The sequence below is a fragment of the Panthera tigris genome, chromosome D2, assembly GCF_018350195.1.
Source record: "Panthera tigris isolate Pti1 chromosome D2, P.tigris_Pti1_mat1.1, whole genome shotgun sequence".
Taxonomy (NCBI): Eukaryota; Metazoa; Chordata; class Mammalia; order Carnivora; family Felidae; genus Panthera; species Panthera tigris.
In genome coordinates this window covers 9,391,846-9,405,585 of record NC_056670.1, presented here as the reverse complement: position 1 = coordinate 9,405,585, position 13,740 = coordinate 9,391,846, and the positions used below count along the sequence as shown (strand labels likewise).

Genomic DNA, 13,740 nt, shown 5'->3' with positions numbered 1-13,740 from the left:
TAGGACGACACGTGTTCCTACACGTTGCCCATGATAAGTGAAAGGACATGGCTCTAGAGGTCAGAGTCTGGGGCCAGCTGCTCTACTATTCTGAACCCTAAATGCTGTAAACGAGGAGACTACCTGTGTTGGAGCTTTGTTAGGAGGACTAAAAGAAATGTCATACACGGGCAAGATATAAATGTTTAGCACATAGGCCCTAAAAAACCACCCACATCCAAGGATGTCAAATTTGCCTTTTGTTTGTTTTGTTCTTTATTGATAAATTTATAGCCTTCCAGTAAAGTCCTACCGATTTACTGCTAAACTTACTACTAAATCAGACTTATTTATTGACTGCACAGTGCGTGTCCATGGCTGTACTATGCATTGTGGGAGAAATCAGAAAAGTGTGATGTATCATCAAACATTTTTTCAAGCTGGAGGTTGGAAGCATACTCTTACATGAATGATACGAAATACTCTTTACTGACGTTGTTATCTCTTTGTGTGTCTTTTTTAGATCTGAACAGTGATGGCACACATTTCAGTTATGAGTCGCTCAGTGAGCTGTGGATCGACAGAACGATAAACATGCCTGTCGTGATGTATGCCACTAAGCCTCTTCACTAGTAGGTATTTTCTATTCAGTATTGTTTACGTGGTTATATATGGAGATTGTCAACAGAGTCTACATTTATAATGAAAGGGAAGCAGAATACTTGTGTTCGTGTTGTGGTTATGAACGTGGCTAGATTTATTCTGGTTATGTGGCAGCCAGTTGTCAAATGAGAGAGCAGGTTAAAATGTACCCGTTGCGTATATGTGTGTATATGAGTATGGAAGCGTATATGTATCCCTATAGCAGAGTTTAGAAGTATAGAACTTTCCCTCTCTTTTAACTGAGTAAAACTGATGTCACTGGAAATTTTCACTGTCCTTTGGCTCTTTAATATCATCATATAAATCTGGCAGTGAAAGCCTAAAAAATTTTACCTAATGTGATGTTTTGAAACGGTTCAATTTTATTGCAGTTTTAACTAACAAGATATCTGATAATGTGTCCACTTACACAAGTATCATGTGGTAATTGGCATGGGATGTTTATGGTGTCATGGAAAGGGAATTATACTGTGTCAGAAAACCTTAATTGGATCATCCGACCAGACCCTCAGGTCTCCAGGCATCAGTTTCCTCACCTGCAAAATGAGAGAGAATTTCTGTTTTACCTGATTCATAAGGTTACTTTATAGGTCCAGTGAGATAATAATGTGAAGTCATTATTTAACTACAAACCCCATAAAAATGACGTTATCTGTGGCTGATTAATATTTCAAGGAGGGAGTTGGACAAGAGTTGTGATCATACTTTGCTTTTTCTTTAGTTTTTCTTTTTTTAATTTCAATTCTAATTAGTTAACATACAGTGTAATATTAATTTCAGGTCTACAATTTAGTGATTCAGGACTTCCATACATTTGGTGCTCAGCTTTTTAAATTGGCCAATACAGCTTGATATTTTGTGTGTTATTCACCCAAAATATAAATGATAGAATCATACTTAACTTTAATTCATGAACCAAATAAATTTCTCATATTTGAGAAAATTATGTGTAAATTAAACATGAAAAAAAAACAACCAACCATGTTTCTCACACATACTGTGCACCCCAGTCCCCACCAACTGTGGGTGTTAGATGTCTGCTTCTGTTCTCCTGGATACACTTTATTAGACTACTTTTGGGTATTTACACTGTTCTCCTGGATACACTTTATTAGACTACTTTTGGGTATTTACACTCGGAGGAGAAAAGATACATTAGATGCTTTTTGTATACAGTTTAATTTCAGGACATTAAGAGATAATGGAGAAATTCAACCAGATATTGTTCATTTAGCTTACTATATTACATTCCTTTTTACCGAAACCTCTTCAGTGCCTCATATAGCCATTCTTTTTTGCTAATGGAATACAGTTAGTGTGTTTAAAAGATTGAAAATGAGAATCTTAACGAATATATTTAGTAAGACGGAAAAAGACTTTTTCACTAAAATTTTAAAAGTTGTTATATAACCGGGACCATGCAATGACACTGGTTTGCAGATTATTCTCCAGGAATTGGATATGATTATTTTTGAAGGGACAATGGCTTATTACATGAATAAAGTGTTTGCATTTAGGTGAAACAAAATCTTTAATAACAGGTAATATATATTCACTTGCTAATATTGTAGCATAGTCCCTAAGGGGGGGTGGGGGTGGGGGGGAGGAGCTGTCTAAAGTCAGATTTATGGGGTTGCAACCAACCCAGTTGTTTCATTTTCCAGCTTTGCACTGTTGGACAGGTCCTTTAACCTCTCTGTGCCTTAGTTTGCCCATCTGTAAAATGGGTCTAATAATAAGAATGATTTCTTTTTCTAAAAAAAGACAGAGAGAGAAAGTAAGAAAAGAGGTGGAAAGGCAGAATGTATGTCACAAAACGATGTGGAGGACGGTTTGCTTTTCACTTCCCCCGATCATTTTCTCTAAACCATATTGTATGCTTATTCCTGTTATAAATAAACTTAAGGTATTGTCCATTGGGCTCATATTGGACAAAGTTCAGTGGTTGTACTGGGTGGTATATTTCAAATGAGTCATCATTTGTTCCCAAGATGGGAAATACTGATAATCTGGGGCGGTGATCTGAGCCAAGAGCCAATTGCCTGGCTGCTGTGTATGACTCAGAACAGAAAACCAAGTCTCTTTGTGTCACGTGTTAATTATAACCCATTTGGAACAGTGACAGTGCTTGGTCACCGCATCTCTGTGTCCATCTGTATATCAGCACCCAGGATTATCTCATAGGGTTTTTGCGTGGATTACATGAGTTAATAGGGTCAAGTGCTTAGGAGCGCTGTGTGATGCTTCGTAACTAATCAATATTTATGGTTATTATTCACTGGACAGAGTGAGGGATTATGGTAACCACCACAGATTTTGGAATCAGAAAGCCCTAAGTCCAAAACCATTCATTATGTTACGGTGGAAGCTAAAGTAGTTACTGAACCTTTCGAAGTCTCAGTTTCTGGAAAAAAAAAAAAAAAAAAAGAAAGAAAGAATTTAAAAATACTCCATACTGCTTTTGTTAGGATGATTTAACACAACATCTGGCAAGCAGTGGTAGCCAACACCTGAATCGAGAGTTGTGAAAATATAGTCACAAATTATTATAGAATGCATTTTTAAAGTCATGTAAATCAGAGATACTCCGATTCTGAAAATGTCCTTCTTGCCATATGTTATATTTAGGGGACTTTTAGAAATGTGCCCAATTATATGATTTACTTTGTGAGATCCAGAATTTCAAAAAAGACAAACGAATAACTTAACTCAAATTAAAAAATGCAAACATAACTTAAATATGGTATCCTGATTAAAAAAAAAATTCGTTGCCTTTTTTAAGCCTATCAGGGAATATCAACTCAGTGTTTATTTTGTTATAAAGATTGGGCTGTTACCACATTTAAAATGATTTGTTTTCTAAAAAAAAAAAAGTGGGGGGGAGGAAAGAGGTGGAAATGCAGAATGTATGTCACAAAACGATGTGGAGGACGGTTTGCTTTTTCACTTCCATGAACATTTCGTCTAAACCATATTGCATACTTATTCTTGTTATAAATAAACTTAATGTATTGTCCTCTGGGAGCATATTGGACAAAATTCAGTGCTTGTACTGGGTGGTATATTTCAAATGAGTCATTATTTGTTCTCAAGGTGGGAAATGCTGATAATCTGGGGCAGTGATCTGAGCCAAGAGCCAATTGCCTGGCTGCTGTGTACGACTCAGAACAGAAAACCAAGTCTCTTTCCATCACGTGTTAATTATAAACCGTCTGGAACAGTGACAGTGCTTGGTCACTTCATCTCTGTCCCTCAGTATCACCACCCAGAGACTCTTTCACATGCAAATTTAACCTGACTTGTTGACAATTCAGATAGTGATATTATCAACAGTTGCTTTCTACAAGCCTGTTATTCTTCTTGTTTATTTTTGTAATAGCGTTAGCCTTTAAGAGTTTGCCCACGATGAGGACAGTCATGGTTGTAGAGGAGATTTTTGGGTGTAAACGTTTGGGAAGTGCATTTTTTTTTAATGTTTATTCATTTCTGAGAGACAGAGAGAGACAGAGCGTGAGCGGGGGAAGGGCAGAGAGAGAGGGAGACACAGAATCCGAAGCAGGCTCCAGGCTCTGAGCTGTCAGCACAGAGCCCGATGCGGGGCTCGAACTCACAGACTGTGAGATCATGACCTGAGCTGAAGTCAGACGCTTAAGCGACTGAGCGCCCCCCCCCCCCCCTGCAAGCGCCCCGGGGAAGTGCATTCTTATGTCCATGTATGCAGACATAGGCTTGGCTGTCCCTGCTTGGGGCCCTTGGTGAGAGATGACTTTGGTCATTCTGACCTCCTTCCGGAGGGCCCTGCATTGCTGCATACTTCAGGCCTTCGGTATGGTCGCCATTCACGTTTTGAAGTCTCGTATTAGGAGTTAGAGTGTAATAAAAAGAAGCAGAGTCGTCGTGCTCATCCCAACAAGTGGATTCTCACATCGCCCTCCTTCCTCCCTCCTTCTTGCCGCGGCCATTGCGCACTTGCGATGTTTGTCTCAAAAGTGATTTGTGGCTTTAGAAGTGTCCTTTTAAAGGGGTCTGATCTAGTCAGTTATCACTCTAATACTTCATCACATCGTGTCTCTGAAAACGAAGAGACGTTTCATTCCCTGTCACAGGGCCAGAGTTTGGAAGGGGGGGGGGCGTCCAGAACTAAAGTCGGCTGTCGTTCGGAGACAGACGTGAAATGAAATCTGTCTTGGCGGGACTTTCAAGAAGAGGTTGTGACTCGTGGATGAGGCCCCCTCTCTTTTGTCGGCTTCAGATCTCAGCCTCTGCGCTGACCGCCCACCCGGAGGCGCCCCCGTCTCACCTGCCCGTCGCCATCTCCTCGTGCTCGCCGTCCATCAAATTCCAGTTCTTCCTTCCAGACTCATTTGGCATTCGCTGCCGTCTGTGAAAGCTACCCCCATCCTCCTCTTAAAGTTGACCGTCCCCTCATGACCTCTGTACTGCGGACGCGCCTTAGTGAGAGATCACATTCTTCACTTCTTCTGCAATACTTGGCTTCCATTTCACCATCAACCGAGTGGCTTATGAACAACAGAAATTTCTTCCTCACTGTTCTGGAGCCTGGGCACTCTGAGATCAAGGCACCAGCAGACTTCATGTAGGGTAAGGGTCTGCCCTTTAGAAAGCCATGTTTTCCGCGTCCTCACATGGTGGAAGAGGCGAAGGAGTTTTCTGGGGCACCTTTTATAAGTTTCCCACGTATTCTTGTATAACTATAATCCCATTCATGAGGGCTTCACCCTCATGACTTAATCACCTCCCCAAAGACCCCGCCCCCCTCCACATGCCACCACATGGGACATTTGCATGTGACGTCTGAGTTTTGGGTGAGGGGCCCACAGTCAGTCTATAACAAGTATCCATCTGTCCCGTTGCAGTCTTGTTGAGGGCATTCCTCGTCTTACTCAGTCTCTTATGTCCAGGGTCTAGTGCTCAACAACTAATTCCTGATTAAATTAATGGTAGAAACAATACCATTCTCTGTCCTCAGACTGAAGAGGAAATAATTGCATTTGCCACATCAAAAGATTTCTACGAAATGTTATTCAGTATGGATATTACTTCAAATTGTTATTAATATAAATCTGCAGGGGCACCTAGTGGCTCAGTCGGTTCAGCGTCCGACTTGAGCTCAGGTCACGATCTCACAATTCATGAGATCGAGCCCCACATCGGGCTCTGTGCTGACGGCTCTGAGCCTCGAGCCTGCTTGGGATTCTGTGTCTCCCTTTCTCACTGCCCCTCCCCTGCTCGTGCTCTGTCTCTCTCTGTCTCTCAAAAAATAAAATAAAACATTAAAAAGTATATATATATAATTTTATATTATATTATAATATATTATACATTATATAATTTTATATTATATATTACAATATTATATGTTATATATAGATCTGCAAAAAGTATAACCAGAAAAATGAAAACTGGCAACTTTTAACATATTATGAGATTTGCATCATTTTTAACACTTTTAGAAAAACAGAACACAGTTTTGAAAATGTAAAACTGATTCTACTAACTTCCTTATGGGTTTACCATTAAATGTATTATTTTTAGAACAGCATTTCAACAATAATGAGAATTATTTGACCTTTTCTTGACTGAGAGGGAAATGATTTTTTTCATGTAAGTTAATATGTAAGAAATTATTTATATATTAATTAAGGAATTAATAGATTAATTAATAGTTTACTAATATATAAAAAAACATTAAAGAGTTCTTAAGGTTTTGTTTTATTATAGTAATTATTACATATATTTAAAATTGATTTTGTTCAATTCATTATAAAATATATTAAAATGTGTAAGATATTTTAACATAGTTTACCCATGGAAACCATGGAAGATACCTACTATTAATCTGAATGGGGAAAGGTGGATGTATATATTGTGTAAGTCAACATTCCTATAGGTTTGAGCTGTTTTTGAAGAAATACAGAGAAAAACAACCAAACCAAAAAATTCCCTCCAAGTCAATAACCGAAACCCTCATGATGTAGCCGCATGAAGTTCTATCTGAAACTTAACTTTGGTGGCCGTATACGACACAGTAGTGGACTTACAATTGTTTAGTTTAATATTTATACTTGAATAGTACCCATGTTAACAGGGAAGACCATCAAATCCGCTAAACTGGTATTTTCCACTCGACATTCATCTTTTGTTACTTCGTGTACATCAGTCTCACACAGAGGAGTCACTACAGGCTAACGTAGAACTGTGACATACTGTATCTTAAGCCATTCAGCTTTCACAGATGGCTGTAGATAGGTAAGCGGAAGGCATTGAGCCAGTAAAGACGTATTTCAGAGAGGAAAATGGGCTGACAGTTTTCAGTGCATGAGCTATTTTAGATTGACATGCTTCTGGCAAAAAGGGATAATGTTTGAATGAATCATGTATCAAGAATATTCATCCAGTTGTGTAAGCAGAAATACAGGACTAATGTAGGAGTGATGAATATTCATCCAGTTGCATAAGCAGAAATATACGACTAATGTAGAAATACAGGGATCGGGTAATCACAATATTAAAGCTTTGGTATGCTCCAATAAGTAGAGCATGGTATGCCAAGAATAACATATTATCGGAAGAAGTAGGGGTTTTTATTTTGTTGTTGTTGTTGTTATTCCCAGAGGTAACACTTGAAAATTTTCGAGATTGTTTCCTGGTAACTTTTTAAGTCTTTATTTTATGTATTTGAAGATTCGACTATCTTAGTGACTATTTCCTGACATTCTTTTTAGCTAATGAACTTACAGTCGTGTGGCGAAACTTGGCGATGACAGTGATGGCTACCAAGTACTGAGCTAGTAACTGTGCGGTAGGCTTTGGTCTCATGTTGTGTCACATCATTGTGTCATCCTCACAAAACTCTGCAACAATGGCCTCATCATCTTCCTTTCACAAAGGAGATGAGTACTGTACCCTGTACCCCACTGATTCACACCCATACTTACATAACCTAAATTTGTAACAGCCTCATCCCTACAGGGGGGCACATATGTATGGAGGCATATCATATCTTATGAAATTAGAAAACTAATTTGATTTTTAAAATAAAATTAGTGTTGAAAATATAATGTGCTTCGGGTTTTGAGCCATGCTTCTCTCATATCCTGGAGAATCAATAGCTTATAAAATTATAATTAAAGATTTCCCCTTCTATCCTTCTGCAGCAACCGATATGAATAAAAATGAGAATCTGCAGTTATTTCAGTCATGTCTTCAGTAACAGATACAAGCAGGTGTCTTCCAGGAAAATGCATCAGAAATGCATTTTTAAGACTGGACAGTTTATCCGCAAAGTTCAACGACATCCTTATTCAACATGTTTCCTTATATCTTTTTTTTTTTCATATTAACAGTCAGTGTAAGTGCCATGAAATCAGCATGTGTTCCATACTATAATTAATTGCTCCCACAAAATTCAGACTAAAATTCTTATTCTCAACAACTGTCTTCTGTACACCAGTCACCTCACCAAATGCTTTCACATTAATTCCCTCTTTTCAGCTCAGTTATGCTTGAAAAGAATTTTGTGGATTCATGTCATATGCTGCCTCTCTCTCTCTGATGGAGAGATATTAACAGTGTTTTACTGTCCCTTAGATGCTCACTCAGAGGATCTGTTAACCCCAGCAAGCAACACCTAAATGGAATAAAAAAAATACAATAAAATAAGCCTGGGAAGCAGAGAGAGTTTTGAAGAAACACTTGCTTTTAAATAAAGGAGATAATTATAATATTTTGAAGTCATTTAAAATTCGAGGGGATTAAACTATCTGGAAAGAAAATCATGCCCTACATGACATGTTAAATATTTGAAGCTGGAGAACTGAGGTATTCTGTTTATTCATTCAGCAAATATTTCTAGACCTCCTTCTATGCAGCAGGCCCTGCCTGCCGCTGTGAACAACAGACAAAATCCTTGTCCTCGTAGTTTTTCCAGGTAGCCACTGGTGAGCAGGAGGCATGGAGGACGAGACTAGAGTGTGTGTGTGTGTGTGTGTGTGTGTGTGTGTGTGTGTGTGTGTATACATATATATAAAGTCCTTTTCTATAGTGACATAGATCATTAAATATATGTATATACAAATAGTAATGAATTTAAGTTTACATAAAAGCAGTTGCTTTTTGTACCAGCAAAAACTTTCTTCAAAGCATAATTTTATTTATTTGTTTATAATGTTTATTTATTTTTTAAAAAAAATTTTAATGTTTATTTCTTCTTGAGAGAGAGAGAGAGTCAGAGCATGAGTGGGGGAGGAGCAGAGAGAAAGGGAGACACAGAATCTGAAGCAGGCTCCAGGCTCTGAGCTGTTAGCACACAGCCCGACACAGGGCTCGAACCCACAAACCGTGGGATCATGACCTGAGCTGAAGTTGGACGCTTAACCGACTGAGCCACCCAGGCACCCTTGTTTATTTATTTTTGAGAGAGAGAGAAAGAGCGTGAGTGGGGGAGGAGCAGAGAGAGAGGGAGACACAGAATCCAAAGTAGGTTCCAGGCTCTGAGCTGTCAGCACAGAGCCCGATGTGGGACCTGAACCCATGAACCGTGAGATCATGACCTGAGCCGAGGTCGGACGCTCAACCGACTGAGCCACCCAGACGCCCCTCCAAAGCATAATTTTAGATTACAAACTTGGAAATTCTTACTCACCAAAACTTCCTATTTTGATTGCTTCCAAAAACGAAAATTTTGATAACCTATCTCAGCCTTCGTTGGAAAATGATTCGTGTGTTTTCTGCCTTGTTTTCTTTACTCACTGTAAGATAACTTGGTAGGTGCTCCAGAACCTAAAAGAGAAAACTTCAAGACTATTGTGTACATCATCAGATTACACCGAGAGTGGCTAAAGGCGACTGAGGGGGACAGATAGCTTGCACACTATGAGGCCCAAAAGGGAAAAAATAACAGAAGAGAAGCAATTCCAGTGTTTTGGAACTTCGGTCGAAGTTCAAGTTCTTCCTCTGCTGAAGCACCGAGTGGCATGGATGTGTTGTCCTTGTATCACCTAATCCCATGGAAGTTGGGTATAGAACCAGAACCCTTCATTGATTGATATCCATCACCTAATTAGAAATGTAGTATCTGATGTAGAGCTGGTGACAAAAGGAAAAATTTAAAAAAATTGGGTAAAGTGGCAGCCATGCACTGTGCTGAACCAGCTTTCCAACAGGAAAGTGAGTCAGAGATTTTTAGTGATTTTTGGATGCCATATAATGACCTCTTAAGCTCAGCAAGTAAGTAGATATTAAACTCTGTTTACTTAGATTGCAGTGATAAATAAAAATAGCCCATTCCTCTTGGGGGAGATGATAAACATCATAACTGCATTCATTTTTTTAAAAAATTTTTCTTTTCTTTGCATGAAGCCCAGTTGCATGTTTGACAACTTAGTCTACTTTCTAGGTTTTCTGAATATGTGGTTTTGGTGGCTCTCCCAACTCCAGATCACTTAACTCTCATGCCACTGATGTGAAAATCAATGCTTGATGCAAAAAAGTGCTACACAAGACTTTGCAGCCATTCTTGAGAGTGCATTTTTAAAGTTAGCTCTTTAAAATAACCTAGATTAAAAAATAATATGGTAATGTAGTCAAATGGTAATGTCTAATGGCTTTTAGACGATGGGACGAAAACAGGGCCGAGGCAGAGGGCCATGAGTAGCTCATCAGTGCTAATTTTGCCTTTTCCCTACTACTCTGTATAGAGAACAAAACTAAAGAATTTCCGCCAAAGTGAAAATTGTTGACAAAGTGATTATCACCAAGTTCCCATCCTGTGTGCTAACAGCCTGCAAAGTGTAGCAGTCTAATAAGGAGAGTAATTAAAGCTGCATTTCAGTGTCTCATACTCCTAGCATTTGTCTATTAAAATACATTAGACATGTTATAGAAACGTCAGTCTTCCTTAAGCTGGAGATGTGTCTCCAGCTTCCTCGGGGAGGAGGTATGTAAGATAAGTTGCAAGATACAACCAGTAAGCCCAAGACAAGGAAAAACTCATTGTGTAGAAGGAGTTCCAGGTTGTTTTTTTCAGTTTTGTTGTAACTCTCAGGGGGGAATTCACACCAAGTGGGGCTCACAGGAGGAAGCAAATAAATGTTAGTTCAATCGAATGATGCCCCTGCTTTTCAGTTTCTTTAAAAGATCGGCTACAAGCTCAGACTATATTACTAAAGGTGTTTATTTTTTTTTTTTAACTTTAAAAAGTAATTGGATCATGGACTTTAATCTCATTCTTTCATTTATGCCTTGGGCTAGGAGATCCTCAGGGGCTGTGCAGATTAAGGAAAAGCCACTTAATTAGTGGAGAGAGCCCTCTCCCTTTGTTCAGATTCTCTCTTGCCTGCTAATGAGAAAGGCAACTCAATCACATCTCTTCTGACACTAAAACTTCTTTGTTCAGCTAGCTGCTGAACAAAACTGGTCTTTCCATCTGAGTTCTCTGTCAGCCTTGCTCATACTTCAAGGCTGACCTGCGAATCAATCATAAAATCAGGTTGGTAGATTGCCACCAGCATTTTAAAATGCAACACAGCAAAAGAAAAAGTGTCAGAGTGTATCCCATGATGACTTTCTATAAAGTCTTTGTTTCATTTATATCTGTATGTATATGTGCCGGGTCAAGGGTACAATGTGTTTATTATTGGGGGTCACAGTGGAAAAAAAAGTTAGAAAACCCCTGTTATTTATCTAATCCCCTCCCCTCTCTTCTTAGTTCTGTCTTCTTAATTTGTCTTTTCTAACTCATACATTTTCAAAATTTTCATTTCATTAACTCTTTTTTTGCCAGTGTAGACAGCTCCTTAGTTCCTCAGTATCTCTGTCATGATAGCCAACACTTAGTACAGAGATCACTGGAGTGATCTCGTAATGTTGTTTGAAATAATGAGTTACTGGCATTCTTAAAAGCAGTTACGATTTTGTAAGTCCCAACTGTGAATTTAGTTTTTAATCCCACCCTCCTTTTCCTCCTTTAATCCCTATTATGACCAGTGGTAATCACCACCAACCATGCAGTTACCCAGTGGAATTTCTGAGTCATTTTCTAAGTTCCCCGGCCTCTTTAATCAAAATGAGTGATCGATCCAGATGATTCTATCCCCTAATATCCTTTAAAACAATCCTATTCTTTACCTTGTCAGGACTACTATTTGGCCCTGTGATTTTATACCTAAGCTATTACAGTAAACATTGCAATAGTCTATTTGACTCCCTTCTGGTATGTCCTTGCTCTTGCCGTTGGAATCTTTTCTAACACACAAACCTGAATATTTCACTCTTTGCATAAACATTTCCCATAGCCACATTCCCTTTGCCTTGAGATTAAAATCCAGACACATTTCAGTGAGAATAAGAGGCCCTCCAATATGTGACTTCAGGAAATTCTCCAAACATATCCAGCGCTACCCACTTCTACACCTAACATTTGAACTCAGGTCGGTATTCTCAGCTATTAAGCACGTTAAAATCTTTTGTGTGACTGGACCATCGGGCTCGCCCACGCTCTCCTTGCCTACAATGCCTTCACCTTCTATTATGCCTGGAAAATGCCTACACATCCATTAACATATTGGTTCAGGTTTTTTGCCTTATGTAAGAATTCCGAGTCACCTGAGTCAGCTTCTCTGCCATTACTTACTATTTACGAAACTGAAATCCCTCAATGTCTATATGCTCGTCTTCCTATCCCTGATTAGACTCAGAGCTTCTCTTGCATACCTATTGCCAGTTTCCCTTTGTAACCAGAGATAGAAGCTGTCACAGTGCGGAACACTAGAAGGATGCTCAGGGAATATGGGCTGAGTGAACCCTTGTGCCAGAATCATTGAAGATATTTGCCAGTCCTCTTTTACTGGTACGGCCTTCCTTATCCTCTCACTCCCACTATACCACTGACACAGATTCTTGCTAGACTCATAAGTATGGCACAAAGTAATATTCACCATAGCCATTCTCCATCACTTTCCCTATATCTGTGAGTTTTTTTTTTTTAATTTATTTATTTATTTTGAGAGGGTCAGAGGCAATGCAAGTAGGGGAGGAGCAGAGAGAGGGAGAGGGAGAGAGAATCCTAAGCAGGCTCTGCACCGACAGCATGGAGCCCGATGTGGGGCTCAAATCTGTGGACTGTGAGATCATGACCTGAGCTGAAATCAAGAGTTGGATAAAAAAAAAAAAAAAAAAAAAAAAAAGAGTTGGATGCTTAACCAACTGAGCCCCCCAAGCACCCCATCTATGACTTTTATAATCTTTGAAAAGGTCATATAAGCAAAGCAATATGTCTCCATTATTCACGTTATTCCGTCGATACTCTGGACTTGGGTTAAGATCATCTTACATGGATTCACCAGTTCATGCTTTTACAGTGTATATCCTAAAGTAATGTTCCAATGTGGGCACAAATACTTATTTCAACACTAGAATTTAAAATGAGATCTTGGGTTTCAGCTTACCCTTGACCTTACCCTTCATCTTGAACAGTGTTATACAACGCATTTTCCCTGATTGTTTTATTATAGTCATTTTTTTTTTTCATTGAATGTCAACAACTGACCGTTTAACCACCGCATCAGATTTAAATTCTGAGGAGCCGATTGCTTTAAGTATAATATTTTCTTCATAAGACTTCAGGGAAAGTGAGGAAGAATTTCAAGAGAGAACACTGATTGGTTTAATTTAGTAAAGAAGACATTCCTGTTAGTTCAGGAAGCTAATCAGCATTTCTCGTGCATGAATTGATTACCTTGTTACATTTCACTGGCCATGATAGGATATGTTTAATAAGGGAAAATATTGCATTCATTCTATAATTATAAATATATATAACATTGTCCCAATGACTATGAAATGTCTTATGCACACTTTCCCCCTTTTTTGTCATTGCAGAACTCACACAATTGATCACACAATTGATCATTTCCCATGCTTCATCCAAATCAACCGTTAAGGGGAAACAAAACATTTCATGGCCTTTTTGTTTTGGAATGAATAGCAACGGATGTCACAATTTGTTTTTCCAAGTAGATTTAAGAGTGATGGATAGACTAACTATATACCATTTATTTGTAAGAAAAGATACAAATG

At 38.7% G+C, this 13,740-nt stretch overlaps 1 protein-coding gene across 1 annotated transcript in view; it reads left to right on the top strand.

Annotated features, from left to right (window-relative positions):
• The window catches only part of CHRM3 (cholinergic receptor muscarinic 3), a 519,334-nt gene that overhangs the window by 146,525 nt on the left and 359,069 nt on the right, over nucleotides 1-13,740 (top strand). Inside the window, exon 2 of the mRNA XM_042959802.1 lies at nucleotides 503-611. The gene's annotated coding sequence lies outside the window, so the exon portion shown is untranslated. The remainder of the gene's footprint in view (nucleotides 1-502; nucleotides 612-13,740) is intronic.